Consider the following 17,150-nt stretch of genomic DNA (forward strand, 5'->3'; position numbering starts at 1 on the left):
CATATTTAGATGACCTATTGATAGTCGGGAACTCTCTTTCTCAATGTCATCAACGTTTAGCTGATTCAATTTAGTCCCTACAGGGGTTAGGGTGGTTAGTAAATTGGGAAAAATCTAGATTGTCCCCCACAACTAAGCAAAAATTTTTAGGAATTGTTCTAGATTCTACAAATCAAATGTGCTTTCTTCCCGAGTCAAAACAAATAACAATCATAAACAAAGTACAATCAGTGATTAACCACCCTCTAATTTCCCTAAGAGAAGGTATGTCCCTTCTTGGTTCCTTCACTTCCTGTATTCCAGCTGTTCCTTGGGCCCAATTCCATAGTAGGAAATTACAGTATACAATTCTTCGTGAGGAAGAAAGATTACATGGCCGATTAGATAGTCGTATTCCCTTACCAACAGATGTAATACAATCTCACTTGGTGGTTAAATCCGGATCATTTTTTCAGTGGGGTTCCCTGGGTGGTTAAACCATCAAAAACTATCTTCACTGATGCCAGTCCTAGTGGTTGGGGAGCACACTTAGAAGATCAAATAGTGCAAGGTCTGTGGTCTCCTAGAGAATCGGATGATTCTTCTGATAAGAAAGAACTGAAGGCTATCTATCATGCCGTATCCGAATTTCTTCCGCAGCTACACGGAACGCATACAAGAGTCTTTTCAGACAACATGACAGCGGTAGCATATATAAACCACCAAGGAGGAACAAGATCAGAAACACTCATGTCTATAGCCAACGACATTCTAGCCATTGCAGAGGAGCACCTTCTGTCCCTATCAGCGCTACATGTGATGGGAATCGACAATTCGAGAGCAGATTTCCTCAGTCGCCACACTCTCCACTAAGGAGAATGGGTTCTAAGTCGTCGTATCTTTTGCATGATAATAAAAAAATGGGGCACTCCCGAGATAGATCTCTTTGCGACAAGACAAAACAGGCAAGTCAAAAAGTTCGCATCATTGTTCCGATCCGACAATCCAGATATCTTCGACGCCCTTCAAGTGCCATGGGTATTCAAGAAGGCATATGCCTTTCCCCCGCTGATACTACTTCCGACAGTAATCAGGAAGATAAGAGAGGACAGAGCAAACGTGATCTTAATAGCTCTGTTCTGGCCCAAGAGGCCATGGTTTTCCTGGCTGAGAGCCATGTCAATCTCAGACCCATGGATCCTCCCGGAGGATCGGGATCTTCTTTTCCAGGGCCCCTTCAACCACCCTCAGGTGAAGGGTCTTCGGTTAACAGCCTGGAATTTGAGAGGCAGCTGCTAAAGATGAGAGGGTTCTCAAACAAGGTGATTGACACTCTGCTATTAAGTAGGAAAAAATCCACTACCTCCATCTACGCAAGAGTGTGGAGAAAATTTCTAAACCTCTACCCAACGGCCCTGTCAAACGAAATTCATATTCCCATGATTCTAGAATTTCTTCAAAAAGGGGCGCGATTTAGGCCTGGCAGTCAGTACCTTAAAAGTACACATTTCTGCGCTGGGGGCTTTATATGGTCTTGATATCGCAGGTAATAAGTGGGTAGCCAGGTTTGTTGCAGCTTGCCAGAGGTCGGAGACAGTTCGAATTCCCCATGTACCACCCTGGGATGTTAATTTAGTTCTTGAAGCTCTTACAGACCACCCTTTTGAGCCACTACATTCAGCTCACATAAAACATGTCTCCCTCAAGACAGCTCTTCTTGTCGCCTTAGTATCAGCGAGAAGAGTAAGTGACATACAGGCACTATCGATAGATCCTCCCTTTATGTCAGTATTCCCAGATAGAGTTGTCCTAAAGACAGACCCTTCATACTTACCCAAAGTATGCACTAAATTTCACAGATCACAAGAAATTTTCCTTCCCTCCTTCTATGATAACCCTACAAGTCAGGAAGAACAAAGATACCACACATTAGATGTGAGGAGAGCCATATTAGCCTATTTGGATAGGACTAGCGCCTGGAGGAAGAGCAGGGCTCTCTTTGTTTCTTTCTAGGGTCATAGAAAAGGAGCTGGAATCACGAAGGGTACTTTATCTCGGTGGATTCGAGATGCAATATGTCTGGCCTATTCATCCAAAGGGGAGAATCCGCCTGAGACCGTAAGAGCACATTCCACCCGGGCGATTGCATCATCCTGGGCTGAACGAGCGGAGGTTCCGTTAGAACAGATATGTAAGGCCGTATCCTGGTCTTCACCTACTATCTTCTATAATCACTATAGATTAGACTTGTCTTCCTCATCTGACTTGTCCTTCGGTAGATCAGTCCTTAACACGGTGATCCCTCCCAAATGACTATCTCTGAAAGTCTCTCAAGTGGGTGCTGTCGTGGCGAAGAGAAAACACCGGATTACGTACCGGTAATGCTCTTTTATAGAGCCACGACAGCACCCCTTCACTTCCCACCCTAATAGGTTTTTTATTTAGAAGCACGGTTAAGGGTGTTTGGTTCTTGTAGTTAGCCATACTTAAGTTAACTAGTTATAAACGATGATATTGAATGACCTACTAAAGTCTGGTGGGCGGTTCCTCGCAATCTCTGTAAACCCAACTGTGGGAGCAAAGGGGACCGCCCCTTTTATTCTCTCCATAGGGTTTCCTGTTCCTAGGGGCGGATCCCCTCTCTCAAGTGGGTGCTGTCGTGGCTCTATAAAAGAGCATTACCGGTACGTAATCCGGTGTTTACCCTGGTGGTTACCATTGTAAAAGTAAAAAAAACAAAAAACAAAACAGTACATACTCACATTCCGATGTCTGTCACGTCCCCCGCCGTCAGCTTCCCTGCACTGACTGTCAGCACCGGCCGTAAAGCAGAGCACAACGGTGACGTCACCGCTGTGCTCTGCTTTACAGCCAGCGCTGACACAGTCAGTGCAGGGAAGCTGACGGCGGGGGACGTGACAGACATCGGAATGTGAGTATGTACTGTTTTTTTTTTTTTTTTTTTTTTTTACTTTTACAATGGTAACCAGGGTAAATATCGGGTTACTAAGCTCGGCCCTGCACTTAGTAACCTGATGTTTACCCTGGTCACCCGGGGACTTCGGCATCGTTGGTCGCTGCAGAGCTGTCTGTGTGACAGCTCTCCAGCGACCACACAACGACCTAAACAGCGACGCTGCAGCGATCGGCATCGTTGCCTATATCGCTGCAGCGTCGCTAAATGTGATGGTACCTTAGGACAGTTTAATTTAATTAGTTATGTGTACAAAGTAAACAGTGGCCAACCAAGTTGTGAATTTGGACAATGCCTGTGGCCAACCAAAGTGTAAAAGTAAACAGTGTTCTACAATCTCAATGCTCTGTGTTATGACCTGGTGGTCAGGACAATAATGGACCTGGTGGTTAAGAGCACACGGAATGACCTGATAGTTACTGATAATATAGGACGAGCTCTGAGACGTGGGAACTCTGCTGACCGCAATCCCTAATCCTATCACACACACTAGAAATAGCCGTGGATTGCTCCTAACGCTCCCTATGCAACTCGACACAGCCTAAGGAACTAGCTAGCCCTAGAGATAGAAAAATAAAGCCTACCTTGCCTCAGAGAAATTCCCCAAAGGAAAAGGCAGCCCCCCACATATGACTGTGAGTAAAGATGAAAATTACAAACACAGAGATGAAATAGATTTAGCAAAGTGAGGCCGGACTTACTGAACAGACAGAGGATAGGAAAGGTAGCCTTGCGGTCAGCACAAAAAACTACAAAAAGACCACGCAGAGGGCGCAAAAAGACCCTCCGCACCAACTCACGGTGCGGAGGCGCTCCCTCTGCGTCCCAGAGCTTCCAGCAAGCAAGACAACAATCAAAATAGCAAGCTGGACAGAAAAATAGCAAACTAAAGAAAACAAGCAGGAACTTAGCTTCTGCTGGGAAGACAGGTCACAAGAACGATCCAGGAGTGAACTAGACCAATACTGGAACATTGACAGGTGGCATGGAGCAAAGATCTAAGTGGAGTTAAATAGAGCAGCCAGCTAACGAATTAACCTCGTCACCTGTGGAAGGAACCTCAGAAGCCGCAGCCCCACTCACAACTACCAGAGGAAGCCCATGGACAGAACCAGCCGAAGTATCATTCATGACCACAGGAGGGAGCTTGACAACAGAATTCACAACAGCTCTGTCCATGTCTTGGGGAAACTATTCCTGAACAGCTCACCTCCGCCCACTGTTACATTTCCAAAAAATGGTTTAAGGTTTCACATATTTTTTGCATTAGTGACCTGTGTTCATGCTTGTGTGGTTGAAGCAAAGCTGAATTTTGAGATCCTGAAAAATGCATAAAAAATGCAACAAAAACCGAGCGAAACCTGCTTTTTGTAAGCAGCTTCTTTCTGCCAAGAGAGTAGACTTTCCTGGAGAAAAAAACGCAATGTGTGAACACAGCCTAGCCTTGACAACAGACATGGAGAAATTGCATGCCATGCCAGATAGGACAGTTGTCAGGGCCACCAGGCAGCGAGTATGGTGAATTGGTCATATCCATTAAATTATGATGTGTGCAGGGTCCTCGCTGACTACTGGACGGGAGTGCGTACAGTGCTGTCTCTCCGTGCCTCAATGAGTGCGGAGACGAGCTTAAAGTGTTATTCCAAAATCCTATCCCAGTATGTAGTAGGTGTAATATTAATATTAGGAAAAGCCTCCAGTTAGAAATGTAGTATAGTTATGTTTTGCAATGTCGCTTGCCCCTTGTGCAGTGCATTGCAGTAGCTTGTGCATCTATGGGTACGATCACTCATACAGTGACAGGTAAATGTAAAGTAAATAAGATTCAAATGTCGGCAACTGACTAAAATCTTCAAAGACATGAGATTAAAAGTTTATGATGGTGTATGAGATACCGATCCACACATTTCAGGCACAGAATGCCATTGATCACTGGATGAGATACCTATCCACACATTTCAGGCACAGAATGCCATTGATCACTGGATGAGATACCGCTCGGACGCGTTTCGGGCACAGAATGCCATTGATCACTGGATACCGATCAGACGTTTTTCAGGCACAGAATGCCATTGATCACTGGATGATACCGATCAAGACGTTTTTCAGGCACAGAATGCCATTGATCACTAGATGAGATAATGCTCAGACATCTTTCAGGCACTTAATGCCATTGATCACTGGATGAGATACCGTTCAGACGCGTTTCGAGCAAAGAATGCCCTTGACCACTGGATGATACCACACAGACGCGTTTCAGGCACAGGATACCCTCAATCACTGGATGAGATACCGCTCAGACGATTTTCAGGCGCAGAATGCCCTTGATCAATGGATGATGCACAGACGCTTTTCGGGCACGGAATGCCCTTGGTCACTGGATGAGATACCGTTCAGACGCGTTTCGAGCACAGAATGCCCTTGACCACTGGATGATACCACACAGATGTGTTTCAGGCACAGAATACCCTCAATCTCTGGATGAGATACCGCTCAGACGATTTTCAGGCACAGAATGCCCTTGGTCACTGGATGATGCACAGAAGCGTTTCGGGCACAGAATACCCTTGATCATTGGATGAAACACGTCTGAGTGTTATCTCATTCAGTGATACAGGGCATTCTGTGCCTGAAGTGTCAAAGCGGTATCTCATCCACGATCATCAACTTTAAATCTCTTGTGTTGAAATAAAATTTTGAAGATTTTATTCAGTTTGCAACATTTGGATCTTTTTTCTTCACATACCGTGTTTCAGAAGTTTCCTTGGAGCTGGAATGCTACACTGTGAACTGTTTTGACAAATGTACGACATGGTGAGGCTTTCAACTTTTTCTCACTGTATGAATACCATAGTGATAATAATAATATTTCTATTATTACACCCAGTAGACATTGGGAATAGGATCTTGGAGATGAGAATGCCCCTTTTAAAGGTGCTGCCTGCCTGCAGATAAACCATACAAGAAACCAGTTGACAGGAAGTTTTATCTTAAGAGTCCAAAAGGTCTGGATTTTATTTTAAAAAGAGAGGATTAAATTAAAAAAAAAAAATGATTTGTAGGTAGTTCTGTGACTATCTTCCGTTTGGCCGTGCGCGTCATTGCATTGCTCGCCATCCTACTTACGATCACACTACTGTTCTCGGCTTCCCTTTTCCATCTTCATCTGGTGTCAGCAGAATGTGTGAGCCCCGCCATCTGTGAAATGAGCTGACGTGCTTCCTCCGTGCTCTGTAATGTCACTGTAGTCCGGTCATTTCACACATCCCCGCTGTCAGACATCGCGGTTTACAGCCTGTTAATGTGATGGCACTGCGCTCTCCGAAAGCTGCAAATTCCCCAAATGTCACAGCTCTTGTGCCGCTTCTTACAGCTATTTCACTGGAGGCAAATAATGTCAGGGGTCCCGCAGGAGCGTGTAATGAGAATAATAATATTCATGTTATTGTATGTATTGGAAGCGTTACACGCCGCCGGCCGCATTCTCTAAACCCACCTTTGTTTTTCTTTGCAGTTTTTCATCGTGAGTTGCTGTATTTTTTTTTTCCATCTGAGAAGACCGTGAAGCGGAGATTTTATTGAGCGTATTGAAGCCGAGGCGTCTATGTGCCCGGCCTGTGTTCCGACTTTTACAAATCCGGATTTTGCAGCCTTTTTATCAGACAGCTTCTTTAGAGGAACGCCAGTTTTTACATATGTGTATAAAATCTGTATATTAGGATAACACTACCTGTACATACATGAATCCGTACTACTGATCTGCAGTAATAGCGTATTTTTATAGTAGGTGTGATCCCCATGACTGCTGTTCTAGACTTTATTTCACTAAGGAGGAAACAAGAATAAAGCCGCTACTCCGTGAGAGGGTCGTCATGCCTTAGGGTTGCTCTTTATAATGCAGGATTGGTGATGGGATATAATATGTAAAATCTACCTTGCCTGTTCACCCCCTTTTTAGATTTATGATTATGGAACTGCTAAAAAATGTACACACTTTTTGACAACTGTCTCTTTTTTTATTTGTTTTTATGTTTGTTCATTTTTTTGCTTGTGTTTTTTCATGTTCTTTATTTTTAGCGGCACAGTGTTCATAGACTATCAGTCATTTCAGCTGCTGACCGGACAATCAGTAAAACTAATATGTAGCCACCGTTTTGAGGTAGTGAGGTGCAGCGGTCAGACCTTTCTTATGTGTGCTCATACCAAATGTCTGACGAATCCGCTGCACCATCATTCCCTCTTTTCCCCCTCACCCAATTATCTGAGCAGAAATATTTCCCAATCACAATACATAGATCTCAATTCCCCATAATTCCCAACGATTGCTACACAGGGCGATCTGTCTGACAAGTTGATGTTCAGTGGACGATGCATAAATATCCACTAAAATATATCATCTTTATTATTGTTCATAAAAAAAAATACTGCGACAGGGAATATTATTCACTTCTCCTGCGTTCGGGTCTCCCTGGGGGTCGAACTCCCGTCTCCATGTTCACAGGCAGCAGCTCTAGCTAGGAGCTCCGCACTGACTGTAAAGAGAGGACTGATACTGTCTGTAAGAAACAGACGGACATGAAAGCAAAGGGATTCATCAAAATGAAATGCGCAATGTCTGAGCGAGTGCTACCTTTCTTCAGTATCTTGCCACTCCACTGCCTCTCAGTTTGGGCCGGCGGCTCAACCATGCCGCTAAATAGATCACTCTGCGCTCTGCCATTCTGTAAGCAGAGGTGTGTTTCCTCTGAAACATCGGAGGAGCACAGGGGTAATGAAGCTTAAAAGCTATATACCAAAGAGGTTACCAGTGTTGCACACCTTGCCAAAGAGACTTGCCCCATCTGGTAACCTAGGCAAGCAGCAGTAAGCTATACTATTAAATATTGCTTTATTCTTGACGACGAAGAGGACGTTTTAAGAACAAATTGCGAAATGGCTTGTTTTTATTAGCACTTTGCAATTTGACCCATTTATAATATTGAGGCATCTTGCAAGGGACGAGGTAACTCTCCGTCTGACCGTTCAGGCATCTCCTGACAAAGCTTTCAGGTGAAACGCATGTTGTGTTGGTCACTTCTTTGGTCCTTACGTTATAGCACTATTGTTGGTAGGGCAGCATTATGCTTGTGTGCTGAGGGAGTGTAGCTTTTTGTAGAAGAGTAGTTAGATTTGCGCTTGGATTTTGTCTATTTAGAACCATCGCTCGGGCCTCATTCAGACAGGTTTTTTTTCCACGTGAGAAAAAAACAGATTTTGGATTAGATTTTTTATCACTGCTTGGTCCTTATATCTGTTTTTATCATCTGTACAAAAAGGAAATAAATCCAAGCCTCTCCTTCCCATTAAATAGGAAAAATCTGGCAGCCATCAGATGTGTGTAGGATGGCATCTACGTGCTGCTCACTTTTTTGATGGTTATTTTTCTTCACAAACTCCTTGATTTGAATAAATGAGTGTGATCCATAACTTGGATCAAAAACTGATAAGACTCCTCTTTACTGTCCGATAGACTCTTGCGGCTCCAGTTCTGTCGTTATGGTCAGTGTGGATATTCCCTGTGGTTGCGTTTTTTCTAGGCATAACAATGTTAGATTTTGTAGCGGATACATGCGCTTCATCCTACCTGTGTCAGTGGTGTCTGTGCACGGTCCTGAAAATTAACGCGAGACCAGTTGCCCTGCTGAACTGGTGGTCACTGGGGATATTTCTATACAATGGTTTATACAATTATACATCGCCTTTTAGTAAATATTTTTTACTTGAAAGACTCATCAATATGCAACAATAAGAAGAAAAAAAAAGCTTTATATTTTTATACAGTGTGACCAGTATCACAATAAAACATGTTCCTGGGTGTCGTCAGTGTTGTGTCTACTGCTTCGTTCTGCGCCATTGATTACGATCGTCTTCCTGCTGCCGATGTCCCTTACTGCCAGGCCTTATATCTATAGTCCTTACTGTAACAGCAGGTCGTGTTACAAAACACTCTGCTAAAATGGCCAGTATCTGATAGACTCTTCTGAGTTGAAAAGAAGATGAAGGGATCAAAATCTTTTATAAAAACCAGACGTGAGCACTGTATTCTTGCATTCGATTCATCTTCATGAAAAGCCATGAGTGTACACGAATACTGCGGCAAATTATTCGCCATAAAATATAAAGCGTTTTATCTACCCTAAACAGCTCAACCTCTTTGGTGTAAAATGGATTTAACTGTACATCTGCCAAGTGTGGAAGAAAGCTGGTATCGATGTTTTAACTGCTGCAGCCGGAGCTGAGCTCTGAACCCTGCTGTTAGCCATTTAGTTGCTGTTGCCATAATAGAGGAATTCATGGAATTTTTGTTGTGTGTATTTTCGATGTGCAGCCTTCCTTCCAACACCACAGGAAATAAAATGCCTGCAAGATCCCGGACTGTACAGGAAAACTCACTTAACTAAAATTGAAAATCTCTGCCTTCACTACCTGTTGGCTATGGCTCTACTACCCAGACTTCCTGGCACGCCCTCCCCCTGTATTACACATACTGCTCGCTGTCAGAGCAGTCTTCCTTGTATTATAGACAGAGCGCAATAAATTCTTGCAGCTGTGAAATGTAAACTTTATAGTTGCGGTTTTCCGGAAGTCTGGGCGTTACACCAGACTGGCATTTCATATACTAGCGATAGTGATGGCCGTGCAGAGGTAAGATGCGCTGAATTCATGGTGTATTATTAGTGGCGTGCAACCCTCAGAAATGTGACCCCAGGGACTTGCACTATTGAAGAAGTCGATGGGCTCCTGTAGATTTGCCCCGTTTCCCCCCAGCTCAGCCTATTTTGTCAGAGCTGCTTCAAATTGTTATGAAACCTCCAAAAGTCGAACAATTGTTTGTACAACTTTTCTTTTGTGCAAAATTATGCAACTTTTCAAAGTGTATTATTCCTGTTTTCACCCTCAATGTGGGTTCATGCCACTAATAATAAAATAACAGAATTGGCTGAATAAAAAGGAGTATAAAGACACATAATGGCGACCGCTCTAACTGGTAATACTAGGCATTCTCCGCTCCCTTTCAGATAAGAGGAAGCAGTTAAAGGGAATCTGTCCGCAAGTTTTTGCTCTGTAGTCCGAGAGCAGCATGATGTAGGGGCAGAGTTTTCTCTGCTGTTGATGTAGCAGAGCCCAGAATGCTGAGCTGTGTATAACCCACCCACACCCCCGATTGGCAGCTTCCTGTGCTCATAGTAAACTGCAGGAAAGAGAATGTTACAAGTATTAAAATTCAAAGAATCTATCCCAAACGGAGAACTCTCCTCGGAGCTACTGCAGCGACGCAGCGGGGAATGACTGTAGTACGTCTGAGATCCAGCAGAGGGAGACAAACACGTAAACGATAGAATTGGTGACAAGTAATAAAAATATCTTTATGGGAAAAATAATTGAAAAGTCTTATCATCCCGATAGTAGAATGTTCTTTATTTTTAACCCTTCATGTACTAGCAATGACAAAGTAACGCTTCAAAATAGAAAAAAAAACCTTGGATGCGGCATCCGATTGTGTTTATTCTTTGATGGACCGGTTGCATCTTTGAATGACCACTCATTGCGCCAAATAGTGTACTGAAAACCAAGTAAAAAAATCCCAAGGTTTTTTTTTTTGGTTTAGCTTTTACGATCACTTTGTTGTGAAAATAACCTGCTAAGTTTGTTCTTAGAGTAATTTATGGTCATAGTGGTAACAAATGTTTTACGCTTTTCTTTTTTTTGTAAAGACTTAATTTTTTGTGTCTTTTTATTTTAATTCACAATATTTGGAGAACCATAATTATAATTTTTCGGTTGATGCAGTTGTATGGGAGCTTGTTTTTTCAGGCTGATCTATCATTTTTCTGGTGTATTTTGAGGTCCATACTACTTACTATCTGATCTTTATTACAATTTTGAGAAGTGATACAATGCTAAAAAACATGTATGGAGAAGGCTTCACTCCTGGGACTGCTCGATACGACAAGTATATGCCATTTTGATATGTCTACCTTTACGGATGCAATGTTGTGATCACCATGCTGTGATGTACTTACACGGCGCACTATTAAGCAAGTGAGTATTTTCACTGCATTTTTATGCAGATTCTCCTCCGCTCTATATATCCTTGAATGCTTATTGGATGAAGCGGATCAGGTGATGTGTATTTGTGTAATGAGGAGGGTGAAGCCTAAGGATACAACTTCCTTTATCAAGGTGTGCAGAATTATTAGGCAGCTTGTTTTCCTCAGGTAACATGGGCCAAAAAAGAGATTTACCTGACGCTGAAAAGTCATAAGTCTTACAGAGAGATACAGCACTCTTGAAATTGCTAAGATATTGGGGCGATCATAGAACCATCAAAAGTTTTGTTGCAAAACGGTGGCAAAAACATGTTTAGAAAAAACCCCATAAACATTAACCCTTTTACGACATGCGCCGTACTATTACTGCGCATGCCGTGTCTCCCCCTTTGATGTGGGCTCCGGCGGTGAGCCCACATCAGTCGCGACATGTCAGCTGTTTTGTACAGCTGACATGTGCGCACAATAGCGGCGGGTGAAATCGCGATTCACCCGCCGCTATTAACCTGTTAAATGCCGCTGTCAAACGCAGACAGCGGCATTTAACCTGCCGGGCGGCCAGAAATGATGTCATCGCCGACCCCCGTCACATGATCGGGGGTCGGCGATGCATCAGGAAGGTAACCATAGAGGTCCTTGAGACCTCTATGGTTACTGATGCAGGCCTGCTGTGAGCGCCACCCTGTGGTCGGCGCTCACAGCACACCTCCATTTCTGCTACATAGCAGCGATCTGATGATCACTGCTATGTAGCAGAGCCGATCAGGCTATGCCAGCTTCTAGCCTCCCATGGAGGCTATCAAAGCATGGCACAAGTAAAAAAAAAAAAAAAATGTTTTTAAAAATATTAACCCCTATCTGACCTCGGACGGGATAGTACGTCCGAGGTCAGATCCCCTGCTTTGATGCGGGGCTCCACGGTGAGCCCGCATCAAAGCCGGGACATGTCAGCTGTTTTGAACAGCTGACATGTGCCCGCAATAGGTGCGGGCAGAATCGCGATCTGCCCGCACCTATTAACTAGTTAAATGCCGCTGTCAATCGCAAACAGCGGCATTTAACTACCACATGCGGCCGGAAATGACGTCATCGCCGACCCCGTCACATGATCGGAGGTCGGCGATGCGTCTCCATTGTAACCATAGAGGTCCTTGAGACCTCTATGGTTACTGATCACCAGTGGCTGTGAGCTCCACCCTGTGGTCGGCGCTCACAGCACACCTCCATTTCTGCTACATAGCAGCGATCAGCAGATCGCTGCTATGTAGCAGAGCCGATCGCGTTGTGCCTGCTTCTAGCCTCCCATGGAGGCTTTTGAAGCATGGCAAAAGTTAAAAAAAATGTGAAAAAAAATAAAAAAAGTATAAAAGTTTAAATCACCCCCCTTTTAAATCAATAAAAAAAAAAAATCAAATCTACACATATTTGGTACCGCCGCGCTCAGAATCGCCCGATCTATCAATTAAAAAAAGCATTAACCTGATCGCTAAACGGCGTAGCGAGAAAAAAATTCGAAACGCCAGAATTACGTTTTTTAGGTCGCCACGACATTGCATTAAAATGCAATAACGGGTGATCAAGAGAACATATCTGCACCAAAATGCTATCATTAAAAACGTCATCTCGGCACGCAAAAAATAAGCCCTCAACCGACCCCAGATCACGAAAAATGGAGACGCTACGAGTATCGGAAAATGGCGCAATTTTTTTTTTTTTTAAGCAAAGTTTTTGGAATTTTTTTTCACCACTTAGGTAAAAAATAACCTAGTCATGTTTGGTGTCTATGAACTCGTACTGCCCTGGAGAATCATAATGTCAGGTCAGTTTTAGCATTTAGTGAACCTATCAAAAAAGCCAAACAAAAAACAAGTGTGGGATTGCACTTTTTTTGCAATTTCACCGCACTTGGAATTTTTTTTCCCATTTTCTAGTACACGACATGCTAAAACCAATGATGTCGTTCAAAAGTACAACTCGTCCCGCAAAAAATAAGCCCTCACATGGCCAAATTCACGGAAAAATAAAAAAGTTATGGCTCTGGGAAGGAGGGGAGTGAAAAACGAACACGGAAAAACGAAAAATCCCAAGTTCATGAAGGGGTTAAAATATAAAAGTTTAAATCACCCCCCTTTCGCCCCATCCTTAATAAAAACAATAAAAAAAAAAAAAAAAACCTACACGTATTTGGTATCGCCGCGTTCAGAATCGCCCGATCTATCAATAAAAAAAAGCATTAACCTGATCGCTAAACAGCGTAGCGAGAAAAAAAATCCGAAACGCCAGAATTACGTTTTTTTGGTCGCCGTGACATTGCATTAAAATGCAATAACAGGAGATCAAAAGAACGTATCTGCACCGAAATGCTATAATTAAAAATGTCAGCTCGGCACCCAAAAAATAAGCCCTCACCCGACCCCAGATCACGAAAAATGGAGACGCTTTGGGTATCGGAAAATGGCACTTTTTTTTTTTTTTTTTTTTTAAGCAAAGTTTTGAATTTTTTTTCACCACTTGGATAAAAAATAACCTAGTCATGTTAGATGTCTATGAACTCGTAATGACCTAGAGAATCACAATGGTTAGTTTTAGCATTTAATGAACCTAGCAAAAAAGCCAAACAAAAAACAAGTGTGGGATTGCACTTTTTTTGCAATTTCACCGCACTTGGAATTTTTTCCCCGTTTTCTAGTAAAAGACATGGTAAAACCAATGGTGTCGTTCAAAAGTACAACTCGTCCCGCAAAAAATAAGCCCTCACATGACCATATTGACGGAAAAATAAAAAAGTTATGGCTCTGGGAAGGAGGGAAGTGAAAAATGAAAACGCAAAAACTGAAAAGGGCCGCGACTTGAAGGGGTTAAATGCCAAAAAAGTATCAATTATGAAGTGACCAGGAGACCATTATGCTCCAGTGCTGCCATATTCCAGAACTGCAAGTACTGGAAGTACAAGATGTTCAGTGCTCGGAGACATGGCCAAGGTAAAGAAGCTGAAACCCGGCCACCACTGTGCAAGACAGAAGGTGAAACGTCAAGACTGGGTCAAGGAATATCTGAAGACAGATTTTTCAAACTTTTTTTTGGACTGACCAGATGGATAGGCCCATGGCTGGATCAGTAATGGGCACAAACCTCCCAGTTGGACTTCAGCAAGGTGGAGGTGGGATACTGCTATGGGCTGGTATAAAAAGTTGAGTTGGTTGGACCTTTTTGGGTGGAAGATTGACTCAAAATGAACTCCCAAACCACCTGCTAGTTTTTAGAAAACACTTTTCAAGCAGTGGAACTAGAAAATGTCTGCATTTTTCAAGAAAATCATTATTTTTATTCGGAACCTTGTTCCATCTCGTGCATCGAAGTCTCCACTGCTCGGCAGCCAGTAAAGATCTCAAAGATGAGAGAATAAGGACACTACTCCTTCCTCACCTAACTTAAATCTTATTGAGATCTTGTGGGCCCTTATTAAATGGGAAATTTACGATGGAAGAAAACAGTACACCTCTGAACAGTGTTTGGGAGGCTGAGGTTGGTGCTGCCCAAAAAAACCCTGATCATCGACAGATTAAGGAATTGACAGGCTCCATGGATGGAAAGTTTATGGCCATCAAAAATACAAATTGCCTAAAAATTATACACACACTTATATCCCTAATTAAAGTGGTTACGATGGCATATCAGTGGATGTCTTCCTTTTTTGTCTTTTTCCTTAAGTTTACTTATGTAGATGTTTTGGACAGATCCATAAAATGCTCATTTTTACCAAATATGAAAAAAAGAGATTTCACTCCAGTCCCTTCCTGGAGTAAGGTACATTTGGCAATTTTTTTTACCAACTTTTTAAAGGGATTACAACTTTTGGTGCTGAAAAGTGACAAAAAAATAGATTTAAAATAAAGAACATTTTTGCATTTTGCATCAAATTCATGACCGGAGTGCACAGTTTTCAAGAATTTGGTTAAAAAAAAGTAATCGAATGTCACAAGACAAAACAAAAGTGACTTTAATAAATCATGAATAATAACCTGATGAATCAGACCCCTAGTGCATTTTGTCTTTTCCTTCCGCCTCCTGCACCTCCACATGCATTTCACGGTGTGGGTACTTTTCTATTTTTGCCACATTGTGTGGCAAAATGCACATTTTCGAATTGCACCAATTTATTGCCTATTTCTTATGTTCCTTATAATTTTATTAATATAGATTTTCGTTTCCCAAAGTTTATGCAGCTTTCATGTTTTTGGCTTGAGTGGATCAGTCGGGAGAGGAGTATGACAGCGGTGATGTTGTGTTGTGCAAATGATAGAACAGGCTACGAGTGTTTACGAAAAAGTTAAGTGTTGTGCATAATCTAATATTTGTTAGTCTATATCTAATCAAATAGGCTCTTTGTACACGAGTAGATGGTTCTATGTAACAAATAATCGAGGCAGCCAAAAATTCTGTCTATTTGGTATCCCAACTACGAGCAGCATGTAATGGGCTACTGTAGCTGGTCCTGGTTCCTAGCATTCTTGACTTGCTTTATACTATACTTTAGATTTCTGCTATTCCCCAAAAGGTGGGTACTCTAGCTGTAGGAATTTGACTATACGTACCACTTCAAATGTAAAGGTACCTTCACACTGAACAATTTAACAATGATATCGCTAGCGATCCGTGACGTTTCAGCGTCCTGGCTAGCGATATCGTTGTTTTTGACACGCAGCAGCGATCTGGATCCTGCTGTGACATCGTTGGTCGGAGCAGAAAGGCCAGAACTTTATTTTGTCGCTGGATCTCCCGCTGACATCGCTGAACCGGCGTGTGTGACGCCGATTCAGCGATGTCTTCACTGGTAACCAGGGTAAACATCGGGTTACTAAGCACAGGGTCGCGCTTAGTAACCCGATGTTTACCCTGGTTACCAGTGTAAATGTAAAAAAAAAAAAAACAACATACTTACATTCCGGTGTCTGTCCCCCGGCGCTCTGCTTCCCTGCACTGTCAGCGCCGGCCGGCCGTAAAGCACAGCGGTGACATCACCACTCTGCTTAACGGCCAGCCGGCGCTCACAGTCAGTGCAGGAAGCTGAGCGCCAGAGGACAGACACCGGAATGTAAGTATGTAGTGTTTTCTTTTTTTTTTTACATTTGCACTGGTAACCTGGGTAAACATCGGGTTACTAAGCGCGGCCCTGTGCTTAGTAACCCGATGTTTACCCTGGTTACCCGGGGACTTCGGCATCGTTGGTCGCAGGAGAGCTGTCTGTGTGACAACTCTCCAGCGACCACACAGCGACGCAGCGATCAGCATCGTTGTCTAGATCGCTGCAGCGTCGCTAAATGTGATGGTACCTTTGAGTGACCCCTGTCTCTTCACACTAGCACACCGGCAGTGAAAAAGCTTTGCATGATGTGATTGTTTGGCATTTGGGTCCCATCCCTACCAATGGAGCCTCCAACCCAGATTGAAACGGAACTTCAACCCCTTTACACCCCGAGCCTGTTTTCACATTCATGACTGTGCCAAAATTTACAATTCTGACCACTGTCACTAATAACTAATATGCTTCAGTGGATCCCACTGATTCTGAGATTTTTTTTAGTGATATAGTGTACTTCATGGTAGTGGTAAAATTTGTTTGATAAAACGTGTTTATTTGTGAAAAAAATGGAAATTTGGCAAAAATTTGGAACATTTAGCATTTTTCAAGCTTTAAATTTTTTTTTCACCCTTGAGCCAGAGAGAGATGTTGCACAAAATAAATAACAATAATAATAAATAACAATTCCCACTTGTCAACTTTTATATCAGCAGAATTATTTTAATATAATTTTCTTTTTCGGAAGATAGAAGGGTTAAAAGTTGGCCAGTGTTTTCTCATTTTTCCAACAAAATGTACAAAACAATTTTTTTAGGGACCACATGACATTTGAAGTGACTTTGAAGAGTCTGTATGACAAAAAATACCCAAAAGTGACACCATTGTAAAAACTGCACCCCTCAAAGTGTTCAAAGCCATATTCAAGAAGTTTATTAACCGTTCAGGTGCTTCACAGGAATTACTGGAATGTTGTTGAAGGAAAAAAAATAATTTACTTTTTTTCACAAGTTTTACGTTTGACCCA

General features: G+C 42.6%; 1 protein-coding gene across 2 annotated transcripts in view; it reads left to right on the top strand.

The window, feature by feature from the left end:
* The window catches only part of RELL1 (RELT like 1), a 62,747-nt gene extending 53,932 nt beyond the window's left edge, over positions 1 to 8,815 (top strand). For both annotated transcript variants that reach the window (XM_069744619.1, XM_069744618.1), the window contains exon 8: positions 6,468 to 8,815. The gene's annotated coding sequence lies outside the window, so the exon portion shown is untranslated. The remainder of the gene's footprint in view (positions 1 to 6,467) is intronic.
* The last annotated feature ends 8,335 nt before the right edge of the window (positions 8,816 to 17,150 follow it).

The sequence above is a fragment of the Ranitomeya imitator genome, chromosome 1 (genome assembly GCF_032444005.1).
Source record: "Ranitomeya imitator isolate aRanImi1 chromosome 1, aRanImi1.pri, whole genome shotgun sequence".
NCBI lineage: Eukaryota > Metazoa > Chordata > Amphibia > Anura > Dendrobatidae > Ranitomeya > Ranitomeya imitator.